General features: G+C 37.3%; 1 protein-coding gene across 3 annotated transcripts in view; it reads left to right on the top strand.

Moving 5' to 3' along the window:
* Positions 1 to 17,451, top strand: part of MGAT4C (MGAT4 family member C) — an 874,849-nt gene that overhangs the window by 796,573 nt on the left and 60,825 nt on the right. For 2 of the 3 annotated variants that reach the window (XM_086403733.1, XM_086403731.1), the window contains one exon: positions 9,805 to 9,854. The exons of the other annotated variant lie outside the window; for it this stretch is intronic. The gene's annotated coding sequence lies outside the window, so the exon portion shown is untranslated. The remainder of the gene's footprint in view (positions 1 to 9,804; positions 9,855 to 17,451) is intronic. 3 annotated transcript variants of the gene reach the window in all.

Here is a 17,451-nt window from a genome sequence, read left to right as displayed (position 1 = left end):
ATTTTTAGTCATTAAAAAACAAACAAACAAAAGACATAGAGGCTCTGGGAAAATACTATAAAGGAAAAACTATTGTTTGAGTGACATGAAAACTTCAGAGGGCAGTCTGTCTAGAGGTTTCCCATAGTGTATCAAAAAGTGGATTAGAGTGCTTGAGCCTCAGATAGGTCTGTCATCCCGAGATCTCTACTTCCTTTGGAAAAATAGAAGCTTTAGGCCTCCTTTTAGTCAATAGCCTAGCCTTTAAGGAATTGAGAACCAAATTTTCAAAAGAAAATGCTTTGTGTCCATTATCTTGCTTCCTGCTTCATTTCTGTTTCAATTCCGAGTAAGACTGCTATCTCCCATTTCTCTGGTCATTTTCAGACATTGATATGCATCATCATGTGTGGAGGTGGTGACTCACTCCACAAGTGACTCCTGTTCAGGGGTTGCTGCTCACATGTTCTTACAGAGAGCTGGTCAAGTGAGAGGAGCAAGAACCAGAAGAACAGAATCTTTGTCACTTTAATTCATGATAACCATGGTAATTGAAAATTCACACTATGGTTTTGTGTCAAAAAGTACACATACCTGGCTACCACAGTCTAGGTGGAGGAGCCTTTATCAACTATACAAGACACGTCAGATTGAGACTTGAAGGATCCAATATCTGGTCTTCCAGGGTGGATGTATCCCCCAGGGGGAGGGAGGAAGTGGGCAGGGACTGTCTGCATCCACAAGAGAGCAGAGGAGACAGTTGTTTCCAACCAGAGAATGGAAATTAGAAACACTGGTTTTAGCCCAGCTTGTCAGTAGAATTATAGTCTTTCTAAAAGGAGAAGAAATCAGCAAAGTGATGAATATAAATGTGAACAAACAGATGGACAGACCATGAAGGAAGAGCTAGTGTAAACATCTTAAGGAGAGATATAGATCTTCCAGATTTTCCTAGAATTCCATTTCCATGGAATGCTGCAACATATGAATTGAATGAGATGTTTGTATAGACATTCACAGAAAGATTGCAGTAAGATGCAGTTCATCTTCTAATTGAAGTCTCAAGAAGAGGATGATCAACATTGCTGCAGAGGTTACAGACGTTTCAACAGAAGTGAAATTTGATCAGGGTTTTGTCTAGGAAAATGGAATATATGTTCAAAAGCACTGAAGCTTGAAAGTTCATATGAAATGTATTTGAAAAATGGCAGGTAATTAAATGTGGCTGAGGCATAAAATGCTTGATAGGAATAAAACACATGGCTAAGAAATGTATCAAACCAAACAGACAGTGAGAAGAGAAAACAATAAAGGAATCAAAGTCAAAAGTGTTCTGACCAGATTTGCATTTTAAGACATCATTTTGGCAACAGAGTTATCTGATTTGCTTATCTAATTGGCACTATTAGACAACAGACAGCATTTATAACAGGGATATATTGAAAAGCCAGGAAGATAGCTGCTATGTAAACAGTAATACTACTTGGAACCTGAGTGCTTGGTAAAAAGAGCTCTCAAAAGTTTCAGTGACCGTGAAAATAAAACAAAGGAAGGTCAAAGGAAGGTCAAAGGAAGGTCCGAGGACCAGAGTGAAGACTTCAGGTATAACAAACAGCACTCCTGGCTAAGTCCAGTTTACATACGGCAGGCTCAGGTGGAGGAAAAAACATATAAAAGGAGGAGCCAAAGCACTTTCTCCCTCTCTTTCTCTCCCGCGTGTGTGTGCTCTTTCTCTCTCTCTCCCTCTCACTCTCTCTCTCTACCTCCCCCGCGCACTCCTCCACTCTCTTCTCTTCCAGTCTTTGGGTTGGCATGCCCTCACGCTTCGAGGATGGATTCTCCTGCTATCTTCTAAATAAAAAAGAGCTGTAATACTGAAAAAAAAAAAAGTTTCAGTGAGAAAATGTCTTCCTTACTTAACAACTTTTTCCCAATATCATTGTAATGGCTCTGCCTTTGGTTCATAAAAGAGTAGCTACAAGACATTATTCCCCCTTCCTCCAACCAAGATTCACCAATGAACTCCCTGCCCTTCTCCTGAGCTTGACTATATGATTACAATTTGGAATTTGTGAATTTAACATTCCTGATTTTTAAGCTGTGAAAGTCCACATTGTGTAGTCATTTTTATACACGTTTTAAAGGCTTTAAGGCTGATATGTAAAAAGGAATCAATTATGGGAGTTATATCCAGCCAAACCACCCATTTTTAAACTTTAGTTTAACTTTGTAAAAAATGTTCCCCTAGTGTTTGAAGATGTAAGTATTGCAAAGTGATTAAAAAATAAGAAAAAGGAGTCAATAAGGAAATAACAAAAAATTGTTATGTAATAAAATGTGGCCCTTAAAAAATCCATTCATTAATACAAATTATTGAGATGATAAAGGAAAAAACTAAATCCAGATAATTAATGTTTTGAATAAAAATGAGAAGGACATGGGAATCACAGTGGGTTATATTAGGTTGGTGCAAAAAGTAATTGTGGTTTCAGATCATGAATTTTAAATCATTATAACTAGGCTCAAGCACATCTTTATCAACCAAAATAGGAACCATTGTAATCAACACATTTTTGCCAATAAAAACTAAGTTTGTCTATTCCTGTAGCATAAAAACCCATGCTTTGGGATTCGACAAACTCTTGGAAAGCATTTTCTGCATCCTGTTGGCTGTGGAAATATTTTCCCTGCAAAAAGTTGTCAAGATGCTTGAAGAAGTGGTAGTCAGTTGGTGAGAGGTCAGGTGAATATGGCAAATGAGGCAAAACTTCATAGCCGACTTCATTCAAATTTGGAAGCATTGGTTTTGCGATGTGTGGTAGAGCATTGTTGTGGAGAAGAACTGAGCCCTTTCTGTTGCCAGCTGCAGGTGTTGCAGTTTTCAGTGCATCTCACTGATTTGCTGAGTGTACTTCTTAGATGTAATGGTTCCACTGGGATTCAGATTGGCAACAGACCACCAAACAGTGACCATGATCTTTTTTGGGTGCAAGTTTAGCTTTGGGAAGTGTTTTGGAGCTTCTTCTCATCCAACCACTGAGCTTGTCATTACTGGTTATCATATAAAATCCACTTTCTGTCACAAGGCACAACCCGATTGAGAAATGGTTTGTTGTTGCATAGAATAAGAGAAGATAACACTTCAGAACGATGATTTTTTTTTTTTTTAATCATCTCATGAGTCACCCACTTATTGAGCTTTTTCACCTTTCCAATTTGTTTCAATGCTGAACGACCATAGAATGATCTACATTGAGTTTTTCAGAAACTTCTCATTCATTTGTAAGAGGATCAGCTTCGATTATCCTCTCAATTGGTTGTTGTCAACTCCTGATGGCTGGCCACTACACTCCTCATATTCAAGGCTTTGCAAAAGTTCTTGGACAACCACTGCACTGTATGCTTGTTACTGTTCCCAGGCCAAATGCATTGATACTGTGAGTTGTCTCTGCTGCTTTATAACTTGTTTTGAACTTGAATAAGAAAATTGTTCAAATTTGCTTTATATCTAACATCATTTCTGTAGTTCAAAATAAATATAAAATAAACAGCAAGTAATAAGTCTTTAGCAAAAATCCATAATGCTAGAAATGTCACATATGAGTCTATTTAGTTGGCATCATAGCCTACTTAGATGGCCTCCTTAGTTCAGCTAAGGCAAGCCATAATCAAGGAAGGGGCAAAACACCCTATCTTTCCAGTGTGAAGTGTTTGAAGATAATTAATTTGCCTTTTCATCATCTCAGTTTAGTCCCTCAGTCATTTCCGACTCTTTGTGACCCCATGGACTGCAGCAAGCCAGGCTTCCCTGTCCATCACCAACTCCCAAAGCTTGCTCAAACTCATGTCCATTGAGTTAGTGGTGTCATGCAACCATCTCACGCTCTGTCATCCCCTTCTCCTCCTGCCTTCAGTCTCTCCCGGCATCAGGGTCTTTCCCAATGAGTCATTTGTTTGCATTGGGTGGCCAAAGTATTGGAGTTTCAGCTTCAGCATCAGTCCTTCCAATGAATATCCAGGAATGATTTCTTTTAGGATGGATTGGTTGGCTCTCCTTGCAGTCCAAGGGACTCTCAAGAGTCTTCTCCAACACCACAGTTCAAAACCATCAATTCTTCGGTGCTCAGCTTTCTTTATAGTCCACCTCTCACATCCACACATGACTATGTTGTTTTCACTTTGGCTCCGTCTTTTCATTCTTTCTGGTGTTATTTCTCCACTCTTCTCCAGTAGCATATTAGGCACCTACTGACCTGGGGAGTTCATCTTTCAGGTCATATCTTTTTGTCTTTTCATAATGTTCATAGGGTTCTGAAGGGAAGAACATTGAAGTGATTTGCCATTGCCTTCTCCAGTGGACCACGTTTTGTCAGAACATCTCATCTACAGTGAAGGAAATTTTCAAGGTTAAGCTAATGATTTTCCGACATTTTAGGCACTAAATTTACTTGAAAATGTTTAAAAAGTCACTGTAGCTAATCATCTCATTTACAAGTCAACTTAAACATTTGGGCAGTAACATGTGTAGGCCAAGGTATGTTAGAATGGAATTGACACTTCCTAGTTCCCCAGGGATCTTTCACTTTGCTTGGCTGGCTCTGCAACTCCAGGAAATTGCAGCCAGACTCCAGTAAAAGAACAATTTGCCTGTTCTTACCTTAGCTGCTGTTTGCTTTTCAACCCTCAACTTATAGAAATCAAATCTATTACTCAGCAGGTAGTGCTTGCACAAATGAAAGATAAATTTTTCTTCTAGATAGGACAGATCAGTGAGACTCATGAAATATTAATGATGAAAGCTTTGGGAATTCGATATATCCCTGACCATAGGTTTCTCTTGACAGTGAAGCACAGTCAGTTTAACCCACTTTTTTTTTTTTTTCTGTAAGATTCCCATCAAGAATGATATGAAGGGAAAATAATGCATGATTTAAGATTCAGATGAGCACAGATTTTTTGAGAAAGGTAATTTTTCTGTCTTTCATTTTCTCTCATGTTTTGCATTCCTTATCTGCTGTAAATTTCAATGAGTGATGTAGTGTGGCTGATCTGATTCTTAAAGCTGCTCATGTGCTCATGACAGATACTGCTTGAGAATAATACAGAAAGTACACAGTTCTTCTTATTTAATTTAATATACAATAGAATAATAGCTCTGTGTGTGTGTTAGTGGCTCAGTCCTGTCCAACTCTTTGCGAACCTATGGACTGTAGCCCAACAGTCTTCTCTGTCCATGGAATTCTCCAGACAAGAATACTGGAGTGAGTAAGCATTCCCTTTTCCACAGGATCTTCCCAACCCAGGGATCAAACCCAGAACTCCTGCATTGCAGGCAGATTCCTTATCATCTGAGCCACCAGGGAAGCCCAATAATAACTGACATTTATATACTTGGAGCAATTCACTTATCCAAATAGAGATCTGTTGAATGCATATTCAAATATATATTAGTAAAGAAGTGCTCTGTATTCTTCAGAAAGTAATTGTTACAGATAGTTTTCACTTGCAAAGACTTATTATATTGAAAATCCTTCCAAGACTATTAAAAATGTACAATTAATTTTAGGTTTACTACTTTTTGTAGAATGCTTAGTCAATTACCATTACTGTGAGATTTTTTTCAACATACATTTTCATTTTATTCAGAAACAAAATTTACATTTATAACATTTAAGGATCATAGAAATTTATCATTCTCTTATTATGGCAACCTGAATACTTACTTACATGTATTTATAAATATGTATTTATACATTATATATTTACATATCCATAATGTTAAATATTCAAATTCTAAATATTGGACAGTTGTTGAAAATGATAAAATAATATTATTGACCAATTACTTTAAAAATTATTTGATTTTTATGCTAACAATAATTTTTTGCATGATTCATAATGTTTTTAATCATGCTAAAAAGCAAGAGTACATTAAAAGTAACTATTGTTCATAGTAATGTCTCACAAGGAAGACAACCACCAAAAATTTACCAAAGTAAATACAACTAAAACATATCTATTAGAATTTGGCATATTAAGAATGCCATTTAAGATGCTATATATTAATAACTAGAAAAATAAAGCATATTTTTCATTCATACACTTATTTCTCTAAATAGAATAAATTCTTAAAATAAATTTGTTTTTATATTAAAATAACATTTATTAAAAGAAGGCATATGACTATCCAAGCAGAGAAATTTATTTTTGCTTAATTACCTTTATTTAATGAATTTATGAATTTATTTAATGAATTACCTTTATTTAATGAATCTTTTCTCAGGTACATCCCAATTATACTTTTCCTCACTGTACATGTACAATTATACAAAATCCAAATGGAATCCTTATAAACCAGTAATGTGACCCTAATTAGGATCCTGTGTTTACAAAGCATGTTTGAGTCTCCAGTTGGTGATAAGCATACATGAACAAATCCGCAGATTCCATTTTGTAAATCAGCCTTTTACAAAATTCATCAACACACTATAAAATATCAGATCTTTTGTTAAAATATATCTTAAAATATGTTTAAGGTCACATCACTAGTAAGTGAAAAGACTCAAGACAGGTCCATAACAAGACACCTGGTCCTGAAGCATATTATTACATTCTCAAAACCAATAATGTATTCATAGTTGCCTGGTCATCTGAACATCGTCTCTAGGGTCTAGAATCCCTTTATCAATATATTCCATTCATAAGTTTGAAAATAAACTCCATAGTCCAAATGGCCTGCTGTAGCCAAGTACCAAAGCTTGCATAGAATTAAACTCATTGTTACTACAGCTTTCTGTATGCCAAATTTTGGGATCTGGTCCCATCACTTCATGGGAAATAGATGGGGAAACAGTGTAAGACTTTATTTTGGGGGGCTCCAAAATCACTGCAGATGGTGATTGCAGCCATGAAATTAAAAGATGCTTACTCCTTGGAAGGAAAGTTATGACCAACCTAGATAGAATATTCAAAAGCAGAGACATTACTTTGCCAACAAAGGTCCATCTAGTCAAGGCTATGGTTTTTCCTGTGGTCATGTATTGATGTGAGAGTTGGACTGTGAAGAAGGCTGAGTGCCGAAGAATTGATGTTTTTGAACTGTGGTGTTGGAGAAGACTCTTGAGAGTCCTTTCAACTGCAAGGAGATCCAACCAGTCCATTCTGAAGGGGATCAGCCCTGGGATTTCTTTGGAAGAAATGATGCTAAAGCTGAAACTCCAGTACTTTGGCCACCTCATGAGAAGAGTTGACTCACTGGAAAAAACTCTGATGCTGGGAGGGATTGGGGGCAGGAGGAGAAGGGGACGACAGAGGATGAGATGGCTGGATGGCATCACTGACTCAATGGATGTGAGTCTGAGTGAACGCCTGGAGTTTCTGATGGACAGGGAGGCCTGGCATGCTGCGATTCATGGGGTCGCAAAGAATCGGACACGACTGAGCAACTGAACTGAACTGAATAGCTAGGCCTCCTTAAATCCTACCTCCTTTCTGCCTCACTCTAATAATTGTAGGTGCTACACTCTCCATGCTGAGATATAACCAATTATCTATAACAATAATAACTCCATATTTAGAAATGAATTATTTGAAATGAAAATTCTAAAATGACTGATACCATTTAAAAATATTAATATCAATCTCCAATTGCAACGGTTTTTGCTATATCTGGAAGCTACAAAAGAAAAAACAAAGTAGAAAAAAAGTGCAGCGACTCTAGAGAGGGTCTTTTTGACCACAGAAGCTAACCACATTGCATCTAAGTAGAGATGAAAGAAGCTGATGGAGATGGCTGGAGAGGCAGAGAAATTTATGCCTCAAGAGCATCTGAATTCTCACCATTAACTGTGGTGTAAAATAATGAATGTTTATATAGCATCAAACTTCAGAAAATAGCATTATTGTTTCCTTGGAGGTATCTAAGTAGCCCAGGAAACCACAAAATATTTTAAAATATCAGTTAAGTTCAGTTCAGTTGCTCAGTCGTGTCTGACTCTTTGAGACCCCATGAATCACAGCACACCAGGCCTTCCTGTCCATCACCATCTCCCGGAGTTCACTCAAACTCACGTCATCCAGTTGGTGATGCCATCCTGCCATCTCATCCTCTGTTGTCCCCTTTTCCTCATGCCCTCAATCTCCCCCAGCATCAGAGTCTTTTCCAATGAGTCAACTCTTCGCATGAGGTGGCCAAAGTACTGGAGTTTCAGCTTTATCATCATTCCTTCCAAAGAACACCCAGGGCTGATCTCCTTTAGAATGGACTGGTTGGATCTCCTTGCAGTCCAAGGGACTCACAACAGTTCAAAAGCATAAATTCTTTGACACTCAGCTTTCTTCACAATCCAACTTTCACATCCATCCATGACCACTGGAAAAACCATAACTTTGACTAGAAGGACCTTTGTTGGCAAAGTAATGTCTCTGCTTTTCAACATGCTATCTAGGTTGGTCACAACTTTTCTTCCAAGGAGTAAGCATCTTATAATTTCATGGCTGCAGTCACCATCTGCAGTGATTTTGGAGCCCCCCAAAAATAAAGTCTGACACTGTTTCCACTGTTTCCCCATCTATTTCCCATGAAGTGATGAGACCAGATGCCATGATCTTCGTTTTCTGAATGTTGATCTTTAAGCCAACTTTTTCACTCTCCACTTTCACTTTCATCAAGAGGCTTTTGAGTTCCTCTTCACTTTCTGCCATAAGGGTGGTGTCATCTGCATATCTGAGGTTATTGATATTTCTCCGGGCAATCTTGATTCCAGCTTGTGCTTTTTCCTGCCCAGCGTTCCTCATGATGTACTCTGCATATAAGTTAAATAAACAGGGTGACAATATACAGCCTTGACGAACTCCTTTTCCTATTTGGAACCAGTCTGTTGTTCCATGTCCAGTTCTAACTGTTGCTTCCTGACCTGCATGTAGATTTCTCAAGAGGCATGTCAGGTGCTCTAGTATTCCCATCTCTTTCAGAATTTTCCTCAGTTTATTGTGATCCAGACAGTCAAAGGCTTTGGCATAGTCAATAAAGCAGAAGTAGATGTTTTTCTGGAACTCTCTTGCTTTTTTTATTTTAAAATATAAGTAGTACTTTTAAGCCCAGTTGAGAAAAATGCAAAATAACAATATATTTGTCCTCAAATTGTCTTTACTTAAAGAATATGCACATGACTTTTAAGACATTATTAGAGACTACTCTTCATGTATTCATTGTGTTATAGACACACAATTTTCTTCTGAATAACTTTGTTAACAAAATCTGGCAGATAGTCAATAGCAAACTCTGTTCCAGTAAATGAATGTATAATGTTATAGCAGGAACAATCTCTTGAATGTTTTACACTTTTATAACTGGTGGAAAAATCAAAACATGGATAAACATGGAACAAACTAGCCCATACACTTTTTAGGTGACGTGAAGCTAACCTAAAGCTTACTGCAGTTACTTTCTAAAGACAAATAATTCTGCGCTTATGTGAAATATTGTAAAATATATCTAACTTATTAGCTAGCTCAGATAAAATCAATGATAATGTTAAAAGACATATATGTGTGTATTTTTATAGTATATAATGTAAGCTTCAAACATTTAATATGGCTACTTTTAATGAATAATTTAACCTAATATAAAGAAGTATTCTGTGAGATATTTATTAAATAAGTATAGTAAATGTTCTTTCTATATTTTTCTCTCAATTTGGAAAACTAGAAAATATGAATATAATATGATTGCATGGGAATAGCAAATATCTATAATAATTTTTATTTTACTTTTATAAATAACAAGAGGATTGAATTAGTAATATTGGACTTTCTTTTTTCCAGTATATCCACATTTTCTACACAGGACAGATTGTGACTACTTCTTTCTTAAGGTGAGACTGAATGTAATTCACAGTGGAATTTTGAGGGGCTATACTTTTTATATTTATTGAAGATATTTATCTTTTTATATTATCAAAGATATTCCACAAATCAAATTGTCTTAGGGTAGTTAGTTGTGGTGGTTTACCCACTTAGTCATGACCAACTCTTGCAACATCATGGACTATAGCCCACCAGGCTCCTCTGTCCATGGGATTTCCCAGGCAAAAATACTGAAGTGGTTGTCATTTCCGTATCCAGAGGATCTTCCTGACCCAGGGATCAAACCCATGTTTCCTACATTTCAAAGTGATCTCCTGCATTGCAGGCAGATTCTTTTCTTCTCAGCCTAAATCTGAGGGTATCTGCTTATTAGTTTTATATGCATATATTCTATTTGTTCAACAGTACTTTTTTCACTACAAACTCTGCTACTGCTGCTGCTATAAGTCACTTCAGTCATGTCTAACTCTGTGCGACCCCAAAGACGGCAGCCCACCAGGCTCCCCCGTCCCTGGGATTCTCCAGGCAAGAACACTGGAGTGGGTTGCCATTTCCTTCTCCAATGCATGAAAGTGAAAAGTGGAAGTGAAGTCACTCAGTCATGTCTGACTCCTAGCCACCCCATGGACTGCAGCCCACCAGGCTCCTCCGTCCATGGGATTTTCCAGGCAAGAGTACTGGAGTGGGGTGCCATTGCCTTTGGATGTTTATTGGCAACTTCTGAGTTTATCAAAGCATATAACTTGATGTTTTTATTAAAACTTGGAAATTTATTGATGCTAAAAGAAAAAAAAACACGTCATAGTTAGAACAATAATAAAATATTCTATTACAAGTAATACAATTAAGATACCTCATGAAGCAAATGAATACACACACACAGAGAAGCATGTTAATATCTTTAAGTTTTTCCTAAAATGCAAGTATATTAGATTATTTTAATTACCAGGTACCATCATTTTTTTAAACAATGCTGTGGCTATTTTTGCTCTATTACTCCAAGAATTAGATATCTTATTATTGTATCATAAATTAATATTGTTTATTCACATATTCATCACTGTTTTTTCAGTGTTCCTTATTAGAACTTCCACCTTATCTATTTATCTGAAGTACATTTTTTAGACTTTGCTTTAGTGAAGATTTTTCAGTTTTTCTATGTCTGAAAGTATTTTGTATTTGGCTCTTGTCCTTAGAAAATAATTTCTCTGAACTGTGAATCTACATTGTCAGGGATTATTTCTGATTGAAAAGGGGTACATACAAGGAACAATTAGAGGCATTGCATGTTTAGAGTCTCTTAAAATGCTAATGGTTAATTATTTATATTTTACAGATGAGGTAAATAGTGACATTTTTCTCTTTGGTCTTAGCTTAAAAGGCTATCCTCTGCTAAAACTTTAATTCAAACTATGTTTCTACCTCCACAGGTCTCCAACCTTTTCCTTCATAATTCTGATATGATTCTGTTACTTTTTTCTCTTCCCTGGAGCAAGGACATTATAATATTAATATTACTAAACTATTAAGCCCTGTCAACAGTGAAAAGGAGTATGTGTGCACGTGTGTGTGTGCGGTCATGTCCAACTCTTGTGACCCATGGATTGTAGCCCTCCAGGCTCTGTCCGTGGGATTTCCCAGGCAGGAATACTGGAGTGGGTTACCAGAGATGGAGTATAGTCTTTGTTTGATTCTGCTTTTGAAGAAAACAAAAACACTTACTTTGGGTTCTTTTTCTAATCTTTTAGACTCCTTGAACACACAATATTAATTTTAGAGCCTTTGGGATTCTTGTAATTACTACTAATGCTTACTGTTTAACTAAGCAGGCAGTTAATAAAGTGCCCATGTAGACTCTCTTATGAGAGAATATGGTAATTGGAAAAGGTAGCTAAATTTGGAGAGGACACATTCACAAGTTTTTCTTCTCTCTAGTCATGTGAAAAATGTGTATATAAAGTAGCTGTTGTTGGCATTTTCCAGCATAAACATTTCAAACATTTTTGTTTACTCCCTTTGAAGCTTGGCACTTTCACACTGGTTAAAATTAGTCAGATTTATTTGTGGAAAATAGTATTAAAATGTTCATGTTTTTCATTATGAAACCCATTATTATTTTTTACTTTAAAATATAGCACATGCTATTTTTCCTGTTTTTTTTTCCCCCAAAGATAATGTGAAAATACCATTAAAAAAATATTCAAATATTCAAACAGTTATAACAAACTGTTTCTTGGGGTAGGGAGATTTTCAAATATAAATTTTAATCCATCAGAACTGAGATCACTTCCATAAGTTGGTTTATTGTGTAAATTTTATTTTTCAAGTTTCTAGTAGCAATTAAAATTCACAGTAATTTGTGTTGTCCCAAATACTTGTAATGTATGTAGTTAATTTTTCCTTTCAATGCAGCTCAGTTCAGTTGCTCAGCTGTGTCCAACTCTTTGCGACCCCATAAATCACAGCACGCCAGGCCTCCCTGTCCATCACTAACTCTCAGAGTTCACTCAAACTCATGTCCATCGAGTTGGTGATGCCATCTAGCCATCTCATCCTCTGTCGTCCCCTTCTCCTGCCCCCAATCCCTCCCAGCATCACGGTCTTTTCCAATGAGTCAACTCTTCGCATGAGGTGGCCAAAGTATTGGAGTTTCAGCTTCAGCATCAGTCCTTCCAATGAACAGCTAGGACTGATCTCCTTTAGGATGGACTGGTTGGATCTCCTTGCAGTCCAAGGGACTCTCAAGAGTCCTCTCTAACACCATAGTTCAAAAGCATCAATTCTTGGGCACTCAGCTTTCTTCACAGTCCAACTCTCACATCCATACATGACCACTGGAAAAACCACAGCCTTGAGTAGATGGACCTTTGTTGGCAAAGTAATGTATCTCTGCATTGAAGGGTAGGGCTCTTTAATTACATATTCTACTTCATGCATTTCCACTTTTCCAACTATCTACAGCTAACTCAAAGAATTAAAGAAATAAGCAAAAGAAGCTATTGTAGTCAAATACAGTTGAATTATCCAGCTTCATATGTGAAATTTTAGTGAGCTATTATGCATTGCAGTATGCAGTATTAGCCCACAGAAAATTTTAACTCTTTATAATCCTTTCATCAGAGCAGATGTGTGGTCCCATATTACCTGTCTTTTGTTATAAACATAGACTTCTCAGAAACTGAGTAGTCATATCTCACATTTTAACCAATTCTTTACATAATTTTAGAGCAGTGAAGCATATCCAGTTCAAAATCTTTCATTTTGATCTTCATAGAGTAAAATTTATGAGCAACTTAACCTCCCCAAGTGCATCATTACCACAACTCCACTGGGATTCTTCAACCTTCAACCTCAAGCTAAATTTGGCAAGACTTTGAATGGATGTTCTCTTAGTTAAAATTCTCAGCTTCTGTATTTCTATATTCCATGGAAATTATTGCTTTCTATAAAATTGGCAAGTAAATATTTGCTTACAAAATAGAATGATATTGATCTGCATGTGTTTTAGAAAGGAAATAAGCCTCATTGTTAAAATATAGAATAATCAGACTCAAAATGACTCAGTATTATTCTATAAGTGAAAATACATATATCCACAGTCTATGGATCACAAGGCTTTAGAATTGCGATATACTAGGGGAATTATGTCATGAAGGAGAAAACAGTGATTTTTATTTGAGGAACAAACTGCTATTCTCATAACGTAGAATGTTAAATCACCCCACTCCCATACTCTTGCCTGGAAAATGCCATGGACAGAGGAGCCTGGTAGACTGCAGTCCATGGGGTCACTAGGAGTCACACATGACTGAGTGACTTCCCTTTCACTTTTCACTTTCCTGCATTGGAGAAGGAAATGGCAACCAACTCCAGTTTTCTTGCCTGGAGAATCCCAGGGACAGGGGAGCCTGGTGGGCTGCAGTCCATGGGGTCGCTAGGAGTCAGACATGACTGAGTGACTTTCCTTTCACTTTTCACTTCCATGCATTGGAGAAGGAAATGGCAACCCACTCCAGTGTTTCTTGCCTGGAGAATCCCAGGGATGGGGGAGCCTGGTGGGCTGCCGTCTATGGGGTCCCACAGAGTCTGACACGACTGAAGCGACTTAGCAGCAGCAGCAGCAGCAGAATGTTAAATAAATAAGAAAAGTGTAGCAGTTCTCAGACTATTTTCTTTCAGGATCCTGTCTTAAAAATTATTGAAGACTCCAAAGAGGTTTGTTATGTGCATTTTACATTGATATTTACTGTATTAGAAGCTAAAATATAAATTTTAATATATTCATCATTTACTTGAACACTATTACTTATAAATAACATGTTTTATGGAAAACAGCTGCCTTTTTTAAGCAAAGCAAAATTTAGTGAGAAGAGCAGCATTGTTTTCTAGTTTTGCTAATCTCTTTTATGTGTGGCTCAATAGGAGATTGTTGGGTCCTCCTTTCTGTACTGCATTCATTGTCTTTTGATATCACACCTTATGAAGACTTTGGAAATCTCCACTGTATGCTCTTGACAGAATGAGGACTAAAAGACAAAGTCTTAATATAATTATCAAAGTAGTTTTAACCTTGCAGTTGCACAGAAAAGGGTGATGGAGATCCCACGTAACTGTTGATGACACTGGAAATTGCTGATTGGTGGCTTCAAACAGCAATGTACTTTCCCTCTGAGTTTCCAGGTTACCTGGACCATTCTGCCATCCTGGACTGGGCTTGACTATGCTCCTTGGCTTACTCATGTGTTTGCACTCAACTCCTCCATTGCCTGGAAGCTGGCCACTCTAGGAAGGCCTTGGCTCCAGCAAGCTAGCCTGGCCTGTTTCCATGGCAGTCAGTGTTCTAGAAGGGAAAATTGAAGCATGAAAGGCCTGAGTTCTAGGCTTAGATCTGAATACACTGTCAATTCTATGGCATTCATTTGGCTGAAATGTATCAAAAAGTCAACCCACATCCATATGTGGAAAATAGGCTCTATCTTTTGATGAGAGAAGTTACAGTCATATTGAAAAGGGGGTACCTAACACAAAAGAATTTGGGGCATTTTGTCAATTAACCATAGCATCCTAGCTAAGCCTTCTCCTAAAGAAGGTAAAGGTAACTCTTTGCCTCATTTTCAATGTATTTAACTCTCTTGTATCTACCGTAGGAATCTGAAAGGACATACTTATAAATAATAGTGTTATCATTTAAAATGTATTAGTTTGGGCTCTACATTGTCAATACTTACATATAACCAGGGCTTCAGATATAACCAGGTCCTGACACATGAAAGTGAAAGTGAAGTCGCTCATTCGTGTCCGACTCTTTGCGACCCCATGAATCACAGCACGCCAGGCCTCCCTGTCCATCACCAACTCCCGGAGTTCACTCAGACTCACGTCCATCGAGTCAGTGATGCCATCCAGCCATCTCATCCTCTGTCATCCCCTTCTCCTCTTGCCCCCAATCCCTCCCAGCATCAGAGTCTTTTCCAATGAGTCAACTCTTTGCATGAGGTGGCCAAAGTACTGGAGTTTCAGCTTCAGCATCAGTCCTTCCAAAAATGCTTACGTCCAGCCAGTTGTTGTAATGTGGGAATGCAAGTCCATTATTGCTGTATACTCTAATTAAAAAAAAAAAAAACTAGACGTTAATATAAAATTCTTCCTTTCTCACATATTTCATGGACCAAGTCAATTCTGTTAGAACCTAGAATCTCCCCTAGCTGGTTATTTTTTTGAAACTTGGATCATTTGAACATTGCAGATGTTGTCATGAAATTTCCATTTTTTATGCTTTGTTTCAATTGATATATTGCTTCATTATTGCTGTTCATTCATATTGATATTGATGTATGAATATTGATATCATACATATTCATAATCTAGTCTTGCTGTCTCTTTAAAAATTTATGCAATCTTTGGCTCTCATGCATTAGAATGTAGGAACATCCTAAACAAATTTAACTCAAATAAAACTGTAAAAGGTAAGCAAAAGCCAGAGAGAATGTGAGAGATACAGAAATAACAGCTTACATAAATTTGTGTTAGGCAGTTTTACATTCCATTTCACTTGGTATACCTCAGTGACATGAGAATGCAATGGGAGATGTAAGTCTGTTATTCCCACTGTTATCACTAGTTCCCATAGGTGAACATCTTACTCACCAAACAGAATTTGATTCTAGTGCTTAAGATGCATGTATCGCATGTTGTTGTTTAGTCACTAAGTCGTATCCAACTCTTGCAACCCGGACATAACTCACCAGTCTCCTCTGTCCATGGGATTTCCTAGGCAAGAATACTGGAGAGGGTTGCCTTTCATTCTCCACAGGATCTTCCCAACTAGGAATCGAACCTATCTCCGGCATTGCAGGTGGATTCTTTACTGTTGAGCCCCAGGGGAAGCCCACAAACCTAGATAGATTACATTTGATTCTCAATAGAAAAAGCACAATCATTTATAATGTGGAAAGAATTACTGACTATGGTGAATGCAGTTTTAAACAGAATATCAATCTGAAGCATAGCATGATAGTTCTATTTCTCCCATATTTGATTATATATGTTTTATATTTTACTTTGTGATTTTGGATTTAATGACTACATAAGACACTATGATTTTAGACTTAAAGGCATTTCAAATCTTGAAAAGGAAACCTCAACCTAGCCTTTGTCCTATCAATAAGTTAAATATGTCCCTTGGAGTCCCTAGCATTAATATTTTTCCTTATGCATAAATTGTGTTTGAACTAATGATCTTCACATTTCGATGTATCTTGACTATTCTATGACTATCAGCTTGACTTTTAGGTCATTTTTAAAATAATTTAGGACTTCCCAGGTGGCACTAGTGGTAAAGAACCCACCTACCAATGTAAGAGACATAGAGACAAAGGTTCGATCCCTGGGTTGCAGTATTCCTGCCTGGAGAATCCTATGGACAGAGGAGCCTGGCAGGCCAGAGTCCATAGGGTGGCAAAGAGTTGGACATGACTGAAATGACTTAGCACTCATGCACATGCTTTGAATCACTGAGTAAATGATAAACATTTACCTCCAGATTACAATATAACTAATATTCTATTAGAAAGCAATACATAAATATGTGTTGTAGCTAATCAGCTTTTTGTCTTGCCTCTTCAAACTTCTTTAAAAAAAAAAAACACAACACTTTGTGCATAAAAGATTTCTCAACAAATGTTTGTTGGTCATTGATACAGGTGAACTTTTCAATTTGTTTTTTCTGTCTCATGTACAAGTAGTTATACCCCCTAATATTTAGACACATTACAAGCTTCACAGTAGAGTGAGGATCTCTTGCAAAGACTATATTCGTTTTTATTCCACAATCATACAGATTTCAATTTCAATGTTAGTCTGCTGCTGCTGCTAAGTCGCTTCAGTCATGTCCGACTCTGTGCGGCCCCATAGACAGCAACCCACCAGGCTCCCCTGTCCCTGGTATTCTCCAGGCAAGAATACTGGAGTGGGTTGCCATTTCCTTCTCCAATGCATGCATGCATGCTAAGTCATTTCAGTCATGTCTGATTCTGTGCGATCCTATGGACAGCAGCCCACCAGGCTCTGCTGTCCACGGGATTGTCTAGGCAAGAATACTAGAGT

This window comes from Bos grunniens, chromosome 5 (genome assembly GCF_055505025.1).
Source record: "Bos grunniens cultivar Pamir isolate PY7600 chromosome 5, Bosgru_T2T1.0, whole genome shotgun sequence".
NCBI lineage: Eukaryota > Metazoa > Chordata > Mammalia > Artiodactyla > Bovidae > Bos > Bos grunniens.
This window is presented reverse-complemented; position numbering and strand designations above follow the sequence as displayed.